Consider the following 22,551-nt stretch of genomic DNA (forward strand, 5'->3'; position numbering starts at 1 on the left):
GTGTGCTCTTAATGATATACAATGTAAATGTCAGACAGTAGCTTGAAAATTAGGGTCAGAAAACAGTGACCTTTGCATTCTGCCAAATATGTCCTTGGGATAAATTGCATTTTTATTGCATTATATTATATTACATCACTGCAATTATATGAGACTCTCTTTGGAATCTTGAATGCGTCTTTTTATCATTTTAAATATGCATGCAAATTATATATGGCAAGCTGAGTGTTCTATAGACAAAATTCATTGTATAAAAATGAAATGTAAAAATGTGATAACTCAGTAATGCATAGAAATATGTTGCAAAATAATAGAATATAAAAGAAATTGTATGACTTCTATGAATAATTATCTAAAGCGAATCAGACCAGTATATTGGGCCTAGAATAAAGGACCACTTTTATTTACTATATCAGTATTCCAAGAGAAAAATAAAAAGAAGAAATTTGCAAAAGCAAAAATGATTTTTGGTAGCTTTCAAATTTCTACCAAGCAATTTCAGTAGTATATAGAAATTATGGTGTAAAACTACTTACAGTTTTTGCAAACAATAATTAAGATGTAACGGAAGCCTGCATTTTTCATGTTGGATGATTCTGAAAAAGTGGTGAAAAGGATCTTTTTGGTTTTTCTCAACTCCTTTGAAAAAAAAATGCTGATAAGAAAGAAAAACAGGGAGAAAAAATGCTAGAATTCTGTAACACAAACAAGACACACAAGCCATTTTCCTAACTTCACACTGTTCAGGAGAGTGACAAAACACCAATTTCCACAAGATGGTCTGTCTTACAAATATGGAACACTTCCCATTCAAATAGGTATCTGGGGCATTCTGGGTAAGCCAGCCAAAATGGGTAGCAATAGCGTGTAAATTAAAATAGCAACCTCCTCCATCCTGAGTATTCATCCGTGCCACTAACACATTGCAGAAAGGATGCCAGACCTTTTTACTGGCATAAATCTCATGTCTGTAGCCTGCTGCGAGATCTCCAAAAAGCCCCACTTCCAGCATGTAGGGTTCCTTTGTTGGTGACATGCAGTTGAGAGGAGGAAATAACATACCATTTGGTATCCTCTGGGCAGGTCTGTGAACAGACTTGTTCTGGGTCCCTGTACTGCTTTTTCAAGATGTTCAAGATCTGCATGTGCTATGTGCTGCAACATACAAGTGGCATATAAACAAACCTGCGTTGATTTCCAGGAAAATACAATTACCACTTTAGGGGAACCATCACATTTGTCTCAACCCAACTGATTTGGAAAATGAAGAATGGCTGCTTGTCAGTATGGCTTGTAAGACAACACCTGATCCCTAGAAATCCAAACCTAGCCACAACTTCAAAGGAGGCCTGGGCTATGCTATCAGACACTGTCAGTGTTCTGCCTGTATCCCCCAACCCCTACCACTGTGATGCATTCCAGCCTGACTTCCACTTGTCAGAACCTGCATTTCCTTGCCTTTTCTGGTCCCAGAGGTCTGTGTTACCCTCCCATGTGGCAGGCCAGAAGTACTGGGAAATTAATGCCAATTGCAGTTGGCCACAGCAATCATTGGCTTCATACCACGCCATTTATTTGCTGCCTTCCCTTCCTAGTTTCACGTTCCTCCTCCTCTACAGTGTTTCCTTGGACCAGCTCTCAAATCAGCTACGTGCGCTTGAGCCCTTGTGTCCAGGTCGGCTTCTGTAGGAACCCTGTCTAAGACAATTATCTTTTTCTGGAGGTCCTGGCAGCTTAGCATTTTGACAGGCTTCACGATGTCAGGGTTTCAGTTGAGGAAGACACACATTAGAATACTGTGTCAATGCAGCACACATTTGCCAGTTTATTGTCCACTTTAAACGTCATTTTTTCATACTAAGTGCACATCAGTATACCTAGTGTGTCTCCCTTCTCCTCATCCCTATGATTCCAGCTTGCCACAAGTGCTCTAACACCTCAAACATCCATATGATAGTGAAGCCACCAAGATCCAAGAAACTAAACAATCGACCATTTTAGGGGATTGCCCCAAGTGAGGAAGCTGGGCTGTGTTTGAAAGCTATGAGTGGAGGTAAAGCCAGAATAGCTTTGAGCCATGTATCTTAGAGTTTAAAATACCAGTTAAAATTTTATTTTCTTTTGTTTCAAAGTAACAGAGACTCTGGTTGCCTTGGTTCTTGTGGGTTTAAGAACACGTGTGAAAATCATCATCTTCTTCACCCTCAATAAAGCAATTGTTTTTGAGCACTTAATATGTGGAAGGCACTAAGTGCCTTACATGTATTGACTTATTTAATCTCCACAAAACATTAAGTGGGCATTATTATTAACCCTTTTTGATGGATAGGGGAAAGGAGAAGTTAAATAAAACTGTTGAGAATCTTGATCTTGTGCTTATGCCTAAAAGGAAAAGGAGGAATGGCAGTACAGGTGGCCTCATGGGAACTGGACTGGAGTTGCGGAGCCTCTTCGTTGGCAGCATGTGGATTCATGGCTGCTGCCTGTGGGCTCGCCATTGCTATGACTCAGTGCCCTCGTCCTAGAGACTTCTGTGCCTGCTCCTGCCAAGTAGCTGCTTCACCTTCTAGCCTGCTAATCTTTCTGTGGATTCAAAGCTCATTCACGGTCACGGCCACTCTTGCCTCTTCCTCCTCAAAGGCTTTGCTGCCTGCCTGCTCTCAGACATCTTTCCTCTTCTGCCCTCACCCACCTGCCTGACTGTATCTTTACCACATCCCCAGGATGATCGGGTTGTTCCAGTCAACCTTGGTCATCTCTATTTCTGTGAAACTTTCACTGCAGTCCACCTCTTGGCTTCTGATCACCTGTAGATCTGCTTCCCTTGGGTCATGTGTTCATCTCTGACCAATCTAGTTGGCCTGCAGATGAGGTCACATGGTAGCAGCAGCATGAACTCTCAGTAAGGAGCTACCTGAAGGCAAGGACCATTCAGAGGGGCCTACAGGTGTGGCTGGTGGTAAGAGGTGTGAGATGCCCAGCACCAAAAGAGATCTGCTGAGGATTCTGCCAAGAGTTACAGAAAACATCAGTGGCCTTAAAGATTATGGTCATATTTGGCCCTGCTTCCTTCTTGCGTTGGCTTGATTGCTATGGGAATCAGAGATTCTAGAAAAATCTGAGCATATTTGAAGCAGGCAGTTGCCTTCCCCCTATTTCAGGGGCAACAAGTAGAGGGGATGGAAGTCTTGGGGACATGCCTAGCAAAGGATGACTAAATCCCACACATGTTTTGTGGCCTGAATTGCATCTTGAAAACTATATTGGGCTCCATGTTTGAAAAGGGGTGGAAATAGTGACAGGCTTCCTTTTTCCTTCGTATACTTTTGAAATTGAAGAATAACATACATAAAGACAAGTGCACAAATCATGAGCATATGGTTCATTGAATTTTTACAAAGTAAACACATCTGTGTAACTACCAGCCAGGTCAAGATACGTAACAGGAGGCTTTTTTCATGGCTCTGAAAGTGCTCATTACCATTAGATAGTTCATAAGTACTAGGATCACCAAATACACTTTTGAAACAATTGGGTCAACATACGATTTTTGTATAAACTAAGCCCCAGAGTGGTCAAGTGTCCTGCGTAAAGCAATGTGGCCAGACAGCATCTAGTTTGCGGGTTTGTTCTGTTTTTTCCAAAATATCAGACAGTTTTTCTGTTGCTTGATCAAATCAGTGCCTGTGAATAAACCATCCCACCTCCCCACTTCTCCCATTTATCTGCTCTACATGCTATATTAATTTTTCTTTTCTTATTTTGTGCTCACTTCATGGTCAAGTCATCCAGGATCCTGATTTTCCCCAGGATCTCCATGCCTGGTGCACGGAAAGATAACTCTTCTCTCATGTCACTAGCAAGTGACAGTCTGTGGACATGTGATACACATCAGCAGAGAGCATGGGGTCAGTGCCTACCCTTCCACAGAGTGCCCTCCACCCCTTTGCAGTCTCATTAGCCTCTTGAGAAATTGAAATTTGTTCCAGCTCAGGTCCTCATGGCAGAGATGACTAGCTAGCCACCAGGATTGGCCTTCACCTCCATGATGTAGAGCTGTGGCTGAAAAGCAGCTCTCCAGCCAGGGAGTCCATTTCTCACACTTCAGGGGTCCCCATTAGAAGACTGCCTGAATGTGAGTAGAAATACACTTTGCCTTTCCAGGCTAAGGTGTTTAAGCAGCAAGTGCACCTTCTGTAGAATCTCTTTCCCCATCCACTGACTCTGAGGCCATTAAGCAAGCTGAAAGAAGTTTGGGCCTCTGAGGGAGGCAGTGGAAGTCGACCTTCTGAGCAAGAGCCCTGGCATTGGACTTGACATTAGTGAGAAATCAACAACTAGTGGGTTAATCCACTGAGATTCTAGTGTTACCATAACTAATGCACTTGTAACAGGGATGGAGGAGGGGACTGTTATTTTTAAAGGCTATATTTTTTTTAGAGAAAAGATCTCACTTTGTCTCCCAGGCTGGAGGGCAGTGTTACGATCCCAGCTCACTGCAGCCTCAAACTCCTGGGCCCAGGCAATCCTCCTGCCTCAGCCTTCCCAGTAGCTGGGACTACAAGTGTGCACCACCATACCCGGCTAATTTTTAAAAATATTTTGTAGAGATGTGGTCTCGCTGTGTTGCTCAGGCTGGTCTGGAACCCCTCTGCTCAAGCAATTCTCCTGCCTTGGCCTCCCAAAATGCCAGGATTACAGGCATGAGCTGCTGTGCAGGGCCAGCTATTTTTTTTTAACCATCTCTTTTGCTTTTTCCAGCTATTGAAGACAACCAGAGCCCCCTTACTTGTACAGGAAGGACAATTCCTAGACATTATATACAGAAAAATAAGGAATTGACCTTTTTTTATGAAAAAGAAAATACTTCCTGAGGTCATGTGCCCTTTTCAAGATTGTTTTCAGGAATCCCTGGGGTGATGACGGAAGATTGGTCCGCACAGAGCAAGGGAAGCCCTAGTTTCAGTTCTGCTGAGCTCAGCTTGGCACCCTTCACTTCCTTATTTGCTAAAACATTGGACCATCACCTGTATCTGTGATACGGTTTTTATCAACAGAAATGCAAATTTCTCTTTGGGAAAGCTTGTCAATAAAGAAAGTGACCTTTATTCATAGTGTCCTCTGACCTATTTAAACAAGACAAGCTTTTCGATACTGGAAACTTGAAAAAAAAAAAAGGTGAGAATATGACAAAGGAGCAACCTTTAAAATGCTGGTATTGGAAAAGAGTAATAGTAAACAAGAATGAGGGCACTGGTTCGTAAGAGTTTCCATATTACATAGTCACAGTGGAGGTGCCAAGAGAGTAGCTTCCTGCATTAGACTGCCTGAGTTCACATTCTGTCCCTACCACGTACAAGCCAAGTGACCTTAGGCAATTTAGTTAACTTTTCTGTGCCTCAGGATCTCCATCCATAAAATGGAGACCACCAGATATCCCTCTTAGCATTGTGAGAATTAACTTATTTAATACAGATAAAGCTGTTGGAAAAGTGCCTGGCACATAGGAGGCCCTCAGTAAATGTCAACTAGTATGATTACAAGTCTTTGGGGCCCAGATTTGCCTGTGGTATATCTGGATTCATGTCAGAATATAATAAGAAAACCAAACAATTGCTTCACTGGGTCAGATTTGAGTCCTTTCTGTTTCTCCAAAGAATACTAAAAGGGAGCCTCATGGGATTGGGGAATGGGGAGAGCTTGGGGGCTTCTCTTTTGACACCAGGACTACATTGAATTAGCAGCACACCCGTTTAAGAAATGTATTAATGTACATCAAAAATTTTAAACACTCTTTGACTTAATAATTCAACTTTGGAGAGTGATGTTAAATACATTCTGTTTAATTTGTTTTGAATTTACAAAAGTCTGTAAGGCACAAAGCTGCCCTTGAAAAGCAAAATATATAAGGTAGTATTAGATTATAACCCAAAGTATAAAATAAATATCCTTAGTCCATACTGACATAAATAAATGATTCAGTATATCAACAAATGGGGAATGAGAGGCCAGTCTTCTATGCAGAAGCATTTCAAATAAATCATGTAGTTTCTGCCCTAAAAGAGGTGAAGCGTAACTCCCCACTCCTTAAGTGTGGGCTTCACATAGTGACTTCTTTCCAAAGAGCACAGTATGGAAAGGAGGGGACGGAAGAGTCACTTTACAGTGGAGAAACCTGACAAACACTACCTCAGCCAAGTGACCAAGGCCAATATCAACAGTCATAAATCATCTTGATGGTATGCATCCTTGATATAATATGATTAAAAATGGCACGTTACCTCTGTGATCTTTCTCCTGGAAACCCATAACCTCAATCTAGCCATGAAAAAACCAAACAAATTCCAGTGGGGGGACATCCTACAATATACTTGACCAGGACTCCTTAAAGCTATCAAGATCATCAGAAACAAGGAAAGTCTGAGAAACTGTCATGGCAAAGAAGAGGCTAAGAAGACATTACAACTAAATATGATGTGGCATCCTCATAGTCAGATAAAAAGGGCATTAAGTACAAACTAAGGAAATCTGAATAAGCTATGGACTTTAGTTAATAATAACAGTGGATGGATATTTGTTCATTAACTGTAACAACTGTTCCATACTAATGTAAGCTGTTAATAAGAGGGGAAACCACTCAATTTTTCTGTGAATCTAAAACTATTATCTAAAAAAGTATATTCTATTCTCATTATTTGCTTTAGTTATGTTCTATAAAGTCACCAAGAACACTGACTTGGTGAATATTGAATTATTAACCCTAGTTGTGAGCCTCTGGTCACAATATTTTTGGATCAGTAAATAACCTTGTTTTATGTGTGTTTCTGTTTAAAGACACCTTCTTTAACATATATTGTTGACTCATTAGCATTAAACTCATAGCAAACAGCTATCACTCCTGTCTGGAGAAAGCTTATCTAACGCACGTGTTTCCACCATAAGGCATATCACAGCCTTCTTGGCTTAGGGATACTAGACAGCACTTCAGACACTAGATAACACTTTAGCACTAGGTGTGGGGGGCCATTTTAAACAGTGAATCATCAACAAAAGAGCCCATAAAAATGCAAAAAATGTGGCACTAAATAGACTGTGAGAAGGACACTTGTTTACAGTTTGAGAGCTTAAACAAGAAGACAGAGTGTCATCTCGTTTGACCACAGCTGGGAATGTGCACATTGGGCAATTCAACTTTTTAACTGCTCTGTGCATGTCCATGCTCACTAACGGTATTGATTTTGGGGTTCCAGATAAATTTTAGCAAGTAGGCAAATTCACAACTAAAGAATCTGTGAATAGTAAGGATCAACTGTATATTACTTGTTAAAAGCCTATGAATATGTTCCATGACAGCCTAAGTTCTCTCCATAACCCTTTATAGATCTCTCATTCTTAAATTTGCTTAATCTTTAAAGTTTCTTTATCTATTTATCTGCTAGTTTATTTTATTCTCTTTTTTTTTTTTTTTTTTTGAGACAGAGTCTCGATCTGTCGCCCAGGCTGGAGTGCAGTGGTGCAATCTCGGCTCACTGCAAGCTCTGCCTCCAGGGTTCATGCCATTCTCCTGCTTCAGCCTCCCAAGTAGCTGGGACTACAGGCGCCCACCACCACACCTGGCTAATTTTTTTTGTATTTTTAGTGGAGACGGGTTTCACCATGTTAGCCAGGATGGTCTCAATCTCCTGACCTCGTGATCTGCCCTTCTCGGCCTCCCAAAGTGCTGGGATTACAGGCGTCAGCCACTGCGCCCGGCCAAGGACTTTTTAAAGTTACATACCTATTGTGAGAGGGTTTTTATTTTTTTATTTATTTTATTTATTTATTTTTGAGACGGAGTCTTGCTCAGTCACCCAGGCTGGAGTGCAGTGGTGCGATCTCGGTTCACTGCAACCTCTGCCTCCCAGGTTCAAGCAATTCTCTTGCCTCAGCCTCCCGAGTAGCTGGGACTACTGGCACGCACCACCATGCCCAGCTAATTTTTGTATTTTTTGTATTTTTGTATTTTTTTTACTAGAGACGGGGTTTCACCATGTTGATCAGGCTGGTCTCGAACTCCTGATCTCATGATCCGCCCACCTCCGCCTCCAAAAGTGTTGGGATTACAGGTGTGAGCCACCCCGCCTAGCCTGTTTATCTATTTATTTAGCCTATCCCTGTGCTGTCCAATATGGTAGACACTGAGCCATATGTGGCAATTGATACTTTAAATGTGTCTAGTCAAATTGAGATATACTATAAGGATAAACACCAGGCTTTGAAGACTTAGTACAAAAAAGGAATGTAAACGATCTCATTAATAATTTTTATATTGATTGTATGTTGAAATGATACTATTTTAGTATAATTGGTTGAATAAAATGTATTATTAAAATTAATTTCACCTGTTTCTTTTTACTTTTATAAAGTGGCTACTGGAAAATCTAAAATTACAATATGTGGCTTGCATTTTATTCCTATTGGATAGCACCGACTTATATCAACTCAAGGGAAAATGAATTCCATCAAGATATCAGTAGCATGGGAAGGACATAGGACTATAGAGTCCTTCGAGAGACCATTTAATCCCTTCCTTCTAGAAAGATAAGGCTTAGACAGGTGAAGGGCCTTGTCCAGGTTTATGCAGCCAGTTACTGGCAGAGCAGGTCTAGACTTCAGTCTCCTGTCTTCTGGTCCAATCTCTTTCCTTAATCCTCTCCCTCGTGTACTCCCACACACCAATAAATAAAATCCAACAGCTTACAGAATCCTTTAAGAGAAAAACAAGATTGGCTGTTCCTGAATTGAAAGAAACCGTTTTTTAAAGACCTTGCTAGATTTCTGTAAGTAAGGCTGCCAGATTTAGCAAATAAAAATACAGGATTCCCTGTTAAAATTTGCATTTCAGATAAACAGTAAATAATGTTTAAGTATGACCCAAATATTTCATGGGACATACTTATGCCAAAAAAATTATTCCTTGTTTATGTGAAATGCAAATATAACTGAGCATCTGTGTTTTCAGTATGAGTATATCCCATACACTATTTGGGGACATGCTTATCCTTAAAAAAGTGTCATTTATCTGAAATGCAAATTTAACTTGTGTCCTGTATTTAACCTGGCAACCCTACTATAAAGCCTTTGAGGAAAGAACCTTTTGGCTGATTTCTCCCAGGCACTTATCTTTCTGTATTCCTCCAAGGAAGGGCCCAAACTAGTGAGTCATTCATCAGCTCCATAATAAAAAACGGAATCTCCAGATTTGCCTTCCCATCTGCAGGCTATCTCGGCTGTCAATGCTATCTTTCTAAACAGCCAACTTACCCAGGAATCAAGCTGCAGATCTCAACTGTCCTTCCCAACCTTTATAATCAATTTGAGTTGGGCAAGGTGCCAGCTTCAAAAAATTACACAGAACCAACTCTTGTAACTATGGAGATAAGAGGGGAGGACAAACCCAAGGAAACAAACAAGCTTTCCTCTTCTTTACAGAAGCTCTTCTAAATGGAACAGGCGGCGATTGGCACAAACATGCCAGCCATTTCCTGGATGTGTATACATATCAGAGAGCAAGGCAGAAGTTAACTGGGTTTTACACTTTATTATTTTCTTTTCTTCGTAACTATTATTTTGTGGTATTCTAAAGGGGGCGGTAATGGAAGTGGGCCATCCAGTGTGCAGGCAAAAGGGGGGTGCAGGCAATAAGGGGTTTATCGCCTGTAGAGAATTTAAAAACAATAATAAAACTGACTGAAAGTTGCTCTGCTTTTTATTACCCCAATGTTCTGGCAATTCTAAACAATGTCATTGATAAAATACTCCTCCCCCTGCACTCCTCCAACCACCACTGACCCCAGACTGTTCTCATTTTAAGCAATGCCATCAACCATTTTTTTAAAACCTTCCTTATGGAGCTTTTTCTTTACTGTTGTTTTGGGGATGGTCTGGAGGAGGTGGAAGGGAGGGGAGAGGAGCTAGATGAGGCTGGGACACTTAAGTGATCAAAACAGCAAGAGCTAAGCATTTCAATGAATGGAGAGTGCCCTCTCATGCACGACTATCACTGGAGGTTTCCAAGGAAGGATGGGCAATATGATAGTAAAAGGGACACTAGATTCAGAGTCACAAGATCCAGTTGCAAGATGTGGCTCCGTATATGTGTAGGTGTGACTGGGGACAAAACCCACGTCCTCTCTGAGCCTCCATTTCCTCCTGTCAAATAGAATCTCTAACGGCTTCTCTCCCTGTCTACTTCACCTGGTTGTTTTGAGCAGCTAAGAGATAAAACATATAAAAGAACATGTTTTTCAAGTTGGAACGTGCTTTACTGATGTAAATCACTGTTTTAACAGAGACCAAAATAACAGTGGCTTTAACAGGATAGAAGATCTGGTCAAGTGAAAGCCCAAGCTTGCAGGCAGTTGATGAACGTAGAATGACCTTACTCCTCAAGGTCAACTAAGGACCCAGGTTTCTTTTCTCTTATTACCCCATCCTCCCATAGGGTGTCTTCCTTATCTTCAAGAATGAAACTGAATCACCACTTACCACAACCTCATTCTTACCCACAAGATGAGAAAAGAATAAATGGAGGATGAGCAGTTTCCTTTCAGAGCATGATCCAGACATTCTACATGTCACTCTGCTCCTTTCTTATTGGTTAAAACCTAGTCACATGGCCCCACATTGCTGCCATGGAGTCTGGGAAATGTAGTCTCTAGCTAGATAGCCATGTGTCTGGCTAAAACCTGAAGGTTCTATTGCCAAAAGTTGAGAATGGATATGGTGTGATGATATGCAGCTCTGCAACAGTTATTGTCATTATTTTTCAAGCTAGCAGATAAAAGGTCCTTTGTTTGTTTGTTTGTTGTTTCATCGCTCTGGGGAGTGAGAAAAAATAGAAAGTCCTATACTTTCAAAGCAGCTAGTGAATTTTGGACATATATCAATGTAAGTCATTCTGGTTTAAATGGGGAATTGATTTCCAGAGCAGTGGATTTTACAGCACTTTCACCTGGGGCCTGTGTGTCACTGTTGCCAGGAGAAACATAAACTTTAGAGCACCTTGCTGTTGTACCGACTCTCTATCCAGTCACTCAGCAAGCTCAGAACTGAGAAAGTGGTACATCATCTGGTTAGGGCCTTATCATCCTTGAGGCCTTGTGTCACTGCCTCCATAATTAAACACAGACAATTAGCTATAACCCACTGCACCCACATCAATTATGCCAGTTTGGATAACAGCCACAGAAACCCTTCTTTCCTGTCTTCTGCCTCTCTGGAAACAATTCTGGTCACATCACACAGGTGTAGTTAGAATTGCCTTGGCTTTTATAAGATGTCAAATTAGCAAGGCTGTTATGCCACGATGGAACAGAAGCTTTATTCTTCCATATGCTGATTAAAAGGTAATTTAACCTCTTCCAAAGGTGGTCTAGCCAATCCCCAGCAGTATTGACATTGTGTTAATGAGAAATTGCTCTCCAGAGTGATAAATTAGCCCTCCGAGACTAGTATGCAAACCTATTTTCACTAGATGGCCCAGCCTTAAAGAGCAAATTTGGTGGTTTCATCACCCTCTGACCCCGCCCTCATTAAATCTGCACGGACTGATGCACTGTATCTGAAATCCTGGATCTGTCTAGATTAAAATGCATACATGTAGCCTCCCCAGTGATGCTAACTGTCCTGGCTTGCTGTTTTCTGGCATGTGCTAGGCCGGGTTGCCTGTAGCTCAGCTGCAATGGGGCTGCTTAATACACCTCATTTCTTAGAGATAAGAAACTCAATTTACCATGAGAAAGACGAGAACAAAGCCAAAGGGTCTCATGATGTGGGAGGAGCCTTAGCACTCACTTAATCCCACACTTTCCCTTTACATATGAGGAAGCTGAGGCCCAGGGAGATGAAATACCTTGGCCAAAGATGTGAGAAGCTTAAGCAGCAGAGATGAACTAGAATCCATTTTCTCAGAAAATGAGGTCACTGTCTTTTACTCTCCTCTACCCATCTTACCAAACTGACTACTAGCTACATGCGAGTTGTCACATCATCTAGAGATACCCATTCTACCCCATTGGTTTTCCTCCCAGATGAAGAAAGCACTCATTTGCTTGAGAATACAAACTTGACTTCCTCTGTTGCAGCAGACATAAATCTCAATCCACGAGCAAAAAACACTGCATGTCATTATTTTTAATAAAGCAACCAGCCCCATCCTGCTAAGCTGGTGGGAAATTCAACCTCAGACATTCTTGGGCCCTTTCCTTCACTCTTCAGAATGTGCTAAGGTTCTGTGTCTCAAGGCATGCTAAGACATCAGAGTGACCCTCATGATCTCAGGCAAATCCAAAGCTATCACTGAGATGGAACAGAGCCGGGCCACAGGGTCCCTTTAGCTCCTCAGATTCTGCAGGTTCTTGGCCATGCTGGGAGCTGGAGAAGCCTTGGCTAGCCAGGAGCCTAAGCCTTGGTCCAGCCTCCCTCCTTCAGCTCAGTTGTCAGAAATCTTCCTCCTCTCCTGTAACTGTCAGGATGAAGAATGTAGATACCTGTGGTTCTCCAAGCTCTCAAATTTGTCTCTCTTGTCCCCAGCCAAATAAATTTCTCTTTAGTCCTAGGGAACTCCTTCTTGATTTCCTAAAAAGTATTCTCTCTCTTGCCTTACACTCTCTAGGACACTGTAACAGTTTTCTGGAGAGGCTGAGGATTTGGGAAACAAAGCCCAGAAGGGAAATGCTTTGTAGGAAACTTCTGCTCTTTGTCCAACCTCAAACCTTTGCTGTGGCAAGAACACAGAGTGGGGAAAGAACAAAAATGCAGGGAGGGGAAACAGAAATTATTTCTCAAAAAATTATACTGCATAGGGTGATTCAAAGTTCCATGAAAGGGGGAACAACTGAAATTCCAATTTAGTTTCTCTGGGGAAAGAATGCTGGGAGAAAATTGCCCCAGCTCCATCTTGAAAGGAGAATGAAAACCATGGAGTAACTTCTTTGCTAAGCAACCTCAAAATGCAGCAATGGCTGCACCGGCTCTTTGGTCTTCCTCATCATTTGATTGTTCCTTAACTCCTTGCTACCTGGCTACAGATGCCATGATTTTTCAAAATCAACTCTGTCCAAGGTCCCTACTGTCCTATTTGTCCAATCTAGTAGCTAACTCTTGGTCTTCATCCTCTTTGACCTTCTTCTCCTCCTGAAAATTCTTTGGGGGAATGGTTGGTGGCACTGGATCTTACTGGTTCTTCCTCTATATTTCTGACTGTACTCTCCTTTATTCCTTTTCTGGCTTTTCTCTGATTCATTTCCACTAATCAAAGAGAGCTGATCTTGGCCACCTTCTCTTTTGTCTCCTTTCTGTCCTTTCTCCTGGATTTAACCTACTCCTCAACTTCTATTTTCTTTAAATCTCATCTCTAGCCCCACTCAATTTCTTGAATTCTAGACCCAGAATCCGAACTGCCTTTTGGTTGTTTCATGCTGGATGTACTACCAGTACCTCAAACTTGCCATATTCAAAACCAACTCATCTTTCTTCCCTAAACCAGATTCTCTTTCTCACTTCCTTGCTCAATGAATGCATCACCATTTTTCCAAATTTTAAATCCTTCTTTGACTCCTCCTCTCCATTGTCCTTATATCCAATACTGTTTGAATCTAAATAGATTTTGCCTCCTCAGTAGAATAATAAAAGTATGATATGAGAAATACAGAATAAAGTGGAAGCATCCCTTTTCTCCTGGATGCCATCTTTTCATTAATGTCATATAGCATTATATTAACCATGGTTTTCACTCTGGCCTTTTTCCTTCCATAACTTCTTCTACACAAATATGTATTTTTACATAAAAAGGATCATCCTGTCTTGGAACTTGCTCGTCACTTATTATGTCATGACCATTTTCCTATGCCATTAAATGTTCTTTATTACAGTAATTCTCAAATTTTCCACGTGTATCAGAATTATCTGCAAATGCTTGTTAAAAACGTATTTCCCTTGGCCCTCTCCCAGAGACTCTGATTCAGTGTTTCGGAGAGGGCCTAAGAACCTGTATATTTAACTAGCACCCTAGAAGATTCTACTCCATGATGTTTTCAGATCCCAGTTTGAAAAACACTGTAGGAACAGCACAACTTTTAAGGATTGTCTGGTTTTCTTTTGTTTACGTTTACCATAATTTAGTTACCAATGCCCATTGACATATATTTAGGCTGCTTTTCAATTTTTAATATTATTATTAGTTCTGGGATGACTTTACTTCTATGCTCTCTCTTTACCCCTCCTCCCCACTCACCTATACATACAATTTTTCTTTAGGGTAAATTCCTAGAAGGGGAATTTCTGGGTCTAAAGGAAATGCAAAATTATAAGATATAGATAGTAATATATCATATACTCTTATATTATTCATTATAAAATTACATAGAATAGGCTGGGCATGGTGGCTCTTGCCTGTAATCCCAGCACTTTGGGAGGCTGAGGTGGACAGATTGCTTGATGCCAGGAGTTCGAGGCCAGCCTAGGCAACATGGCCAAACCCTGTTTCCACAAAAAAAAAATATATACAAATTAGCCGAATGTGGTGGTCCACACCTGTAGTCCCAGCTAATGGGGAGGCTGAGGCAGGAGAATCACCTGAGCTCAGGAGGTTGAGACTGTAGTGAGCCATGGTTATGCTACTGTGCTCAAGCCTGGGCAACAGAGCAAGACTGTGTCTCAAAAAATTAATTAATTAATTAATTAAATGAAATAAAATAAAATAGAATATATTATTATATATTACATGTTATAATACTATCATATATTACATGTTATAATACTATATTACATGTTATAATATTATATATTAGTTAATGTATTGCTACTTTAATTATATCATTATATAATACATAACAATATATAATATATTAATTTATATATGTTTAAGCGGGGTTTCATTTGGACCATTGCACAAGATTTACATTTATCTGTGTTAATTTCATCTGGTTATATTTCACCCATTGCTTCAAGGGTAGTGATATTTTTATATCTCTCCTTTACATGAAAAGCATTTGCTATTTTTCCAGTCTCCTGCATATCTGACATGTGGTTTCCATACTTTCATCCAAATCATGGGTGAGAAATAGTGAATAGAATAAGACTGAAAAAACACCTTACTTCTCCCCCAGAAACCTATATTACTTAACACCCCTGCTTATTCTCCAAACATTAATACCTTACTTTTAATAGTGACTGGCTTTTGATTTTCATCTTGTTTCATCTTTAAGGTTGTAGGAATGTATCTTACCACATATGTGCTGAAGTTCATATCCGGTGCTATCTATCTCATGACTCTGGTCTACCAATCAAAGAAGAAAAATAGGTGCATGGATTTTCTATATTAACATGAGTGCTGCTTAGCACAGATTCTTAACACCGCAGTGGCACATGACATAAAGCACAGATTCAATTCGTGTTTCTGAGGGTGGACGAGGGGCTCTGCCCCTCTCCTCTGGGCTTGCTTTGCATCTGTGGGTCGGCTCAACTAGGCTGGGCTTAGCTAGGTGGCTCCACTTCAGGGTACAGTGGCTGTGGTGGCTCTGCTCTATGTGCCCCTGGTTTTCCTCTTAGGATCAGCAGACTAGCCAGCACGGGTTCTTCTCATCACAGTGGCAGAGGCACAGAACATGAAGGAGAAGTACCGAAGGCCTCTTAAGGCCTAGGCTCCGAATGGACACATTGGCAATTCTGCCCTCATTCTATTGGACAACACAGATCACATAGCCAAATCCAAAGTCAAAAGTAGAGGAATACATTTCACTCCTTTGGTAAGAGACACACATGCCAAAAGGTACGGAGGGGTGAATTACATGTTTCCCACACTAGCAAAGTCTTGCCCTCCTTATGTTTAGCAAAACTGGGGCTGAATAGCATTCAGCACTCTCTTTTCTAGTTTCTGACAAACAACTGGCTTGTCCCAGAATCTGGCAAGGTTTGATTAATCTCTCAATCCTGAGTTTGCCAAATCTACTTTCTTCACCCTTTCAAAAATCAGAATAATGATTCTCCATTTTAAAACTTCAGAAGACAGTCAATAGGTCTGTGATTTAGTTTGCAAGTTCTCTCGGTTCTCTAAGATTCCATTTGATTAGCCCCAAAGGATCTATCTTTCAAATTTTTATTTATTTAATCAAAGTTTCCTCTACCCTATTCATTACAAGGACGACTGTACTCGACACAAAGGCAGTGGAATATGCAACAGATATTTATTTCTCATAACAGTCTTCATAGTAGGAATTGCTCACCTAGCCTACATTGAACTTGCAGGCATCTCAGAGAAAGGCAGGGGAGCATGTTCTGGTAGGAACAGAACCTTAGTTACCTACCCAGTCAGCAAAGAAACATCATTATTTTCCAGTATCAAATATTTTATATATGATATAAGTAAAAAACAGTGCAAATTTTTCAAATTTGGAATTCAAAGTTAAGATAAAGTCAATTTCATGTTTGATGGTGATCTATAACAGACATTCTATAGCTGTTGGCTATGTACATATCATGCAATATTTTGAAATAGTCTTCTATCATCTTTTATTATTATTTTTTTTTATGTTACTAATTTATTTTTTTATTTTTTTTTTATTATACTTTAGGTTTTAGGGTACATGTGCACAATGTGCAGGTTTGTTACATATGTATCCATGTGCCATGTTGATTTCCTGCACCCATTAGCTCGTCATTTAGCATTAGGTATATCTCCTAATGCTGTCCCCGCCCCCCCCACCCCCCACCCCACAACAGTACCCGGAATGTGATGTTCCCCTTCCTGTGTCCATGAGTTCTCATTGTTCAATTCCCACCTATGAGTGAGAACATGCGGTGTTTGGTTTTTTGTCCTTGCGATAGTTTACTGAGAATGATGTTTTCCAGTTTCATCCATGTCCCTACAAAGGACATGAACTCATCATTTTTTATGGCTGCAGAGTATTCCATGGTGTATATGTGCCACATTTTCTTAATCCAGTCTATTGTTGTTGGACATTTGGGTTGGTTCCAAGTCTTTGCTATTGTGAATAGTGCCACAATAAACATACGTGTGCATGTGTCTTTATAGCAGCATGATTTATACTCCTTGGGGTATATACCCAGTAATGGGATGGCTGGGTCAAATGGTATTTCTAGTTCTAGATCCCTGAGGAATCGCCATACTGACTTCCACAATGGTTGAACTAGTTTACAGTCCCACCAACAGTGTAAAAGTGTTCCTATTTCTCCACATCCTCTCCAGCACCTGTTGTTTCCTGATTTTTTAATGATGGCCTTTCTAACTGGTGTGAGATGGTATCTCACTGTGGTTTTGATTTGCATTTCTCTGATGGCCAGTGATGATGAGCATTTCTTCATGTGTTTTCTGGCTGCATAAATGTCTTCTTTTGAGAAGTGTCTGTTAAATGAAGTCATTATAGTCACTGTTCATATTATTATTATCATGGGTGTTGAAAAAATGTTTAATTCTTAAAAGCTGTGCATGCTGTTCCTAGGTCAGGTAGTTTCAATTTCATACTGAAAATGGCGTTAATAAACAAGAACAAATCTTATTCACTGATCTTCTTGGAATGATGCCTCCATCTTTTATCTGTACAGAGGTCTTCAGGGAAACGAATAATGTTTGAGGTTGGCATGACCTGGGCAGCTAGGAGATCCAAAAGACTCAAGATATGAAATACAGTTACTAACTCTTGTTCTTCTGTAGACCATTCACGAGTTTCCATCACAGCTTGCCCAGTCTTTGTGTGAATGAGGAAAAGGCACCTTTTGGGGGTATCTGCTCTGACTTAGGAAGAAGCGCTTGGATTTCAGTGTCCCCTAACCTCCTCACTGGGTGCCCTTATGAGGGGCTCAGCCTGAACAACCCTGAAAAGAAGGGTGAAACTGTTGGTGGCCCCTCTGGCAGGAGAGGGAGAGAGCAGGGAGAAGAAAGAGTAGGCAGGGCGCAGAAGGCTCATGGCAAAGGAAAGAGGCTGGGAGGGGAGAAAGGGAGAGAAGCAGAGGAGATATGTAGGTCACCGGTAGTGTCAATGATGATAGCAATAATAATCATCTCGAACATCAATCAGATCTTTATTAAGCATCCAACATTCTGATGCTTCACATGTATGAACCCATCAATCCTCTTAAAAACTCAGAAAGATGAGTACTGTTATTATCTCTCATTTTACAGATGGAGAAACTGAAGCACAGAGAGGTGGAGAAAAATGCCCAATGTCACAAAGCTATTAAGTGGCATAACCAGGATGTGAGTCAGGCCATCTGATGCTCCCTCTTAAGTATGTGAAGTGATCACTGCAGAACACATAATGTGCCACCCACGCTGTCACGACATTCCAGCTATTATTATTGGTGTACGTGCAGCACACACACACACACACACACACACACAAATACACAAACACACACACACACACACACACACACACCATGGGCAGGAAGCAAATTACCATTGCCATTGCCATTACTATGTGCACATAAATGAATTGGCCTCAGATGCCTCTCTTTATGCTTATTTGAAAACAGTATTTTGAGGAAATGGACATGTCGCCAATGCCCATACTTAGAGTGACCAACTCGTCCCAGTTTGCCTGGTATTTCAGCAGTTTTGGCAACAAAAGTCACCCGTGTCCAGGGAAACCCCTTGTTCCTGGGCAATAGGAACAGTTGGTCACACTACCCATACTAATATCAAGAACCAACTGTATGTTTTGTTATTTCTTCCCACTGAATACACAAGGGGGCATTGTAACCATTCAGTCATGCATTCCTCAAACATTTATTGAGTGCCTAATCAGAGGTGTGATTGCTGCCCAAGAACCTAGCTCTGAGGATGGTGCAGGGTGACAGGAAAGTGAGAAACCTTCTGTGATTCTCGCATCAGAAAGAATAAGCTATGTATTCAAGGGAACAAACACACTCAGAGCCCTTACTATGTGCCAAGCACTGTCATGAGCACCCTTACACTTTACCTTATTTGTTCCTCGGAAACACCCTAGGCAATAGTTAGTTACAATTAGCATCCTTGTTCGAAAAAAACGGAGGCAAAGAGTGGTTAGGTACCTCACCTGACATGGCCAGGTTTCTCTAGCCCTGCTCAGGGGTTCTTCCCCAGCCCAGTGGTTCTCAATCCTGGCTGCACATTAAAATCCCCTGGAGAGGTTAAAAAATAATACTGATTTCTCAAGGCCCCAACTGCAGACATTTTGATTTAATTCAGCTGCTTTGGCTGGGCATCAGGATTTTTAAAAGCTCCTTGTGAGGATCTAATGTGCAGGTGGGCCTAAGAACCTAGATGGCTAGACCCTACTGTTAGCAAACTGGGCTACCCGGAAACCTCTAATCCATTGCTTCCCAGATGTTAATGTGCAGCTCCATCAGCTGAGGACTGAATTAAAATGCAGATTCTGATTCGGTAGGTTCGGGACAGGGAGGACCTAGAAGGTAGTGCTTCTAACAAGCTCCCGGGGGATGTTGATGCTGCTGGTCCATGGACCACGCTTCAAGTGGCAAGGATTTTAAACCAAAGTGTGGTCCTTAGACCAGAAGCCTCAGTATTTCCTGCTTGTTAGAAATGCAGGCTCTCAGGCACCACCCCAGAATCTGCATTTTAATGCATATTTGACTTGGGGAAGCACTGCTCAAATCCTGAGCTCCCCTGCGGGTGCTGGGGTTGAATTACAAATATGCCAAAGTATTGCCTCCCCTCTTAGGAACTTGCACAGTGACCCCCGGGGCCCAGCTGTAAGCAGCCTCATTGACTCCAGGTGTGTACAAATATAAGTTTCAGTGCTGGTGGCCATGGAGAAAAGGTTGGGAAGTCCTGCTCTAATAGTCTTACTGCCACCTTCCCTCATGGCCCCAGCAAGCCTTTGCTCACTCTGTTTCTCCCACCCGGGCAGCCTTTGACGGGCCTCACCCAATTCCTGAAGGTCCAGCTCATGTCCTAATTCCTCCTCCATGGAACTATTCCCATTTTCACATGGTCATTTCAACTCCATGGACTTTTCCTTCACATAAACACATAATGGCACCTCCTATGCGCTAGGCACTGTTTTAAGCCCATAAAATTATTAATTCATTTAATGCCCACTTTAGAGCTCAGGGAAACTGAGGCACTGAGCAGTGCGGTAAGTTGCTCAAAGTCACACAGCTAATAAGTGGCAGTGTCAAGGTTCAAACAAACCCAGGTAATCTGGCTTCAGAATCACTACACAGACCCCTTCTCACTTAGAGAAGAATTTGCAAATAATGCAGAGTGTGGACAGTGAAAGAAGACATATCAGTTTCCCATGGCTGCCATAAGAAAGAACTACAGACTGGGTGGCTTAAAACAACAGAAATTTATTGTCTTACAGTTCCAGAGGCCAGAAGTCTGAAATCATAGTGACAGCAGGGCCATGTGCCTTCTGAAGGCTCTAGGGAAGAATCCTTCTTTGTCTCTTCCTGGTGTCTGATGCTTGCCAGCAATTGTTGGAGTTCCTTAGCTTGTAGATGCATCACCCCAATCTCTGCCTCCATCATCACATGACCTTCTTCTCTGTGTATCTCTGCATCCTCTCCTCTCCTTATAGGGGCACCAATCATTGGATTATGGCCTGTTCTAATCCAGTATGGCCTTATCTTAACTAATTATATCTGCAAAGACTCAATTTCCAAATAAGGTCACATTTCGAGGCTCGGGGTGGATATGAATTTCTTTTGAAGGGGACACTGTTTAACTCAGTACGGAAGAGCCCGAAGATTGTTTCAGGGCAGAAATGTCTCTTTTAAATGCTCAGCTCCTCCCTGTCTCAAAATAATGCTAAGGCCTTAGGACCTGTGACTGATACCCTCCAGTTTCAGCTGAAGAGCAACCCATAGAGCAACCGTAAGCTTTGAACAACAGACTCAAATGTCTTCAGTGCCCAAATGACAATTTTCTACTTCTTCCCAGTGTTCAACATGTGATAGTGCTTGCGGGTTCTCCCCAGAATAAGTCAATCACATTGACTTTACGTGTACAGCATATACGATCAAAACAGCCACTTTTTTTTTTTTTTTTTTTTTTTAAGACACAGGGTGTCTCCCTGCTTTTCAGGCTGGAGTGCAATGGTACGATCATAGCTCACTGTAGCCTCAAACTCCTGGGCTCAAAGTGATTGTCCCACCTCAGCCTCCCAAATCACTGGGATTACAGGCATATGCAACCACACCTGGCCAAAATGGCCACTTTTGAAGGTTTTGCAGGTGGCAGGTGCAAGATGAAATGATGGTTGTTGGAGTGGTCACGCAGTATCCAGGCCACTGTCTAGTGGGGAAGCAACTTATGATCCATGGGAGCAGCCTGTGGCAATACTGTGGTGTGATGGAGGTCTTTTGGGAGGACTACTTGGATGTCAGCAATTCTCAATGAAAGATCCAAGTCCTGCCTTTGATAAGCTAAGAAAGAATCTTGTCACCAGCAGTCTAGGGTCGTGGCATGGATATTCCCAGCCAAGACCAGTGGAAGCAATGTGCAGAGGAAAGTTCCAACTCCAGGAAAATAATGAAAGAAGGCAGCTTTCCCACGCTGTCTACCTCACCACAGAAATGCAGAAATCAGAGAGAGGCAAATAGGTCCTGCCATTGTTTTAGTCACTCCCAGGTGACTTGTGGGTTTGGAATGAGTCAATACTGGAGCAGATAGGCGATGGAATAAAAGTAGGAGCTACTGCTACTGATAAAACAAGCAAAAAAGTAGGGAACGTGAGGTGATTGATGTGGGAAAAAATGACCTTGAGGACTCTCCACCCTTAAAAGATTACACTGATATTGAAGTTACTTCTGAGGATGTGTGGTAGTGTTACTGAGTATAAGAAATTTAACCTTCCAAACAGGAGGTGTTTCTGTTGCAGGGCCTTGAGGAAAGATTGGTATTCAGACTCTTCTAAGTTAACCCATTCTCTCTTCATGCCTGTTATCACTGCTCTACCTCACGAAACAAGGAAAATGAAGGAAAAAGAAAATAATGTCTCAGATCACCAAAGAACCATTACAGTTCCAGTTGTTAGAGCCAAAGATCTATATGTTAAGGAAGAAAAACCCCAACTTCTTCCCTGCAGCAGATTTCTTGGATTTGGCTCACAGTTCTGAAAGCCTAGAATCCATCTCAAGCTCAGGACAACAATCAGATAGCCTTTCAGAACAGAGAGCAGATACAGAACGCATGGAGGACTGGCAAAACCTCTGGAAGTCATTTGGCATATGTGAGAAAAGACCAGAAGACAGAAATATTATTCATGGAAGGACAGGTCATCTTGTCATTTATTTTCACTGTACCAGAAGATTAAAGAAGTCTGGTTTTCATGCCTCCTTTGTAAGAAGATTCAGCTGGTTATTAAGGTTTTTATGGCATAGCTGAATCAGCAAGTTGCAGAGAAATGATAACCAGGACCAGGTCAGGGATCAAACCGCCAGTATTGAGCATCTCTACTCAGTTAGTCCACTGTGTCTGCTCCTTTGTTCATGGAAACATTTGTGTGCCAGGATATTTTCCCCATCTAAATTCATATAAATTTGAGA

General features: G+C 41.5%; 1 pseudogene; it reads left to right on the forward strand.

Annotated features, from left to right (window-relative positions):
• The first annotated feature begins 934 nt into the window (after window positions 1-934).
• LOC116812277 (protein Mdm4-like) lies at window positions 935-22,386 on the forward strand (annotated as a pseudogene).
• The last annotated feature ends 165 nt before the right edge of the window (window positions 22,387-22,551 follow it).

This window comes from Hylobates moloch, unplaced genomic scaffold (genome assembly GCF_009828535.3).
Source record: "Hylobates moloch isolate HMO894 unplaced genomic scaffold, HMol_V3 SCAFFOLD_7, whole genome shotgun sequence".
Lineage (NCBI taxonomy): Eukaryota > Metazoa > Chordata > Mammalia > Primates > Hylobatidae > Hylobates > Hylobates moloch.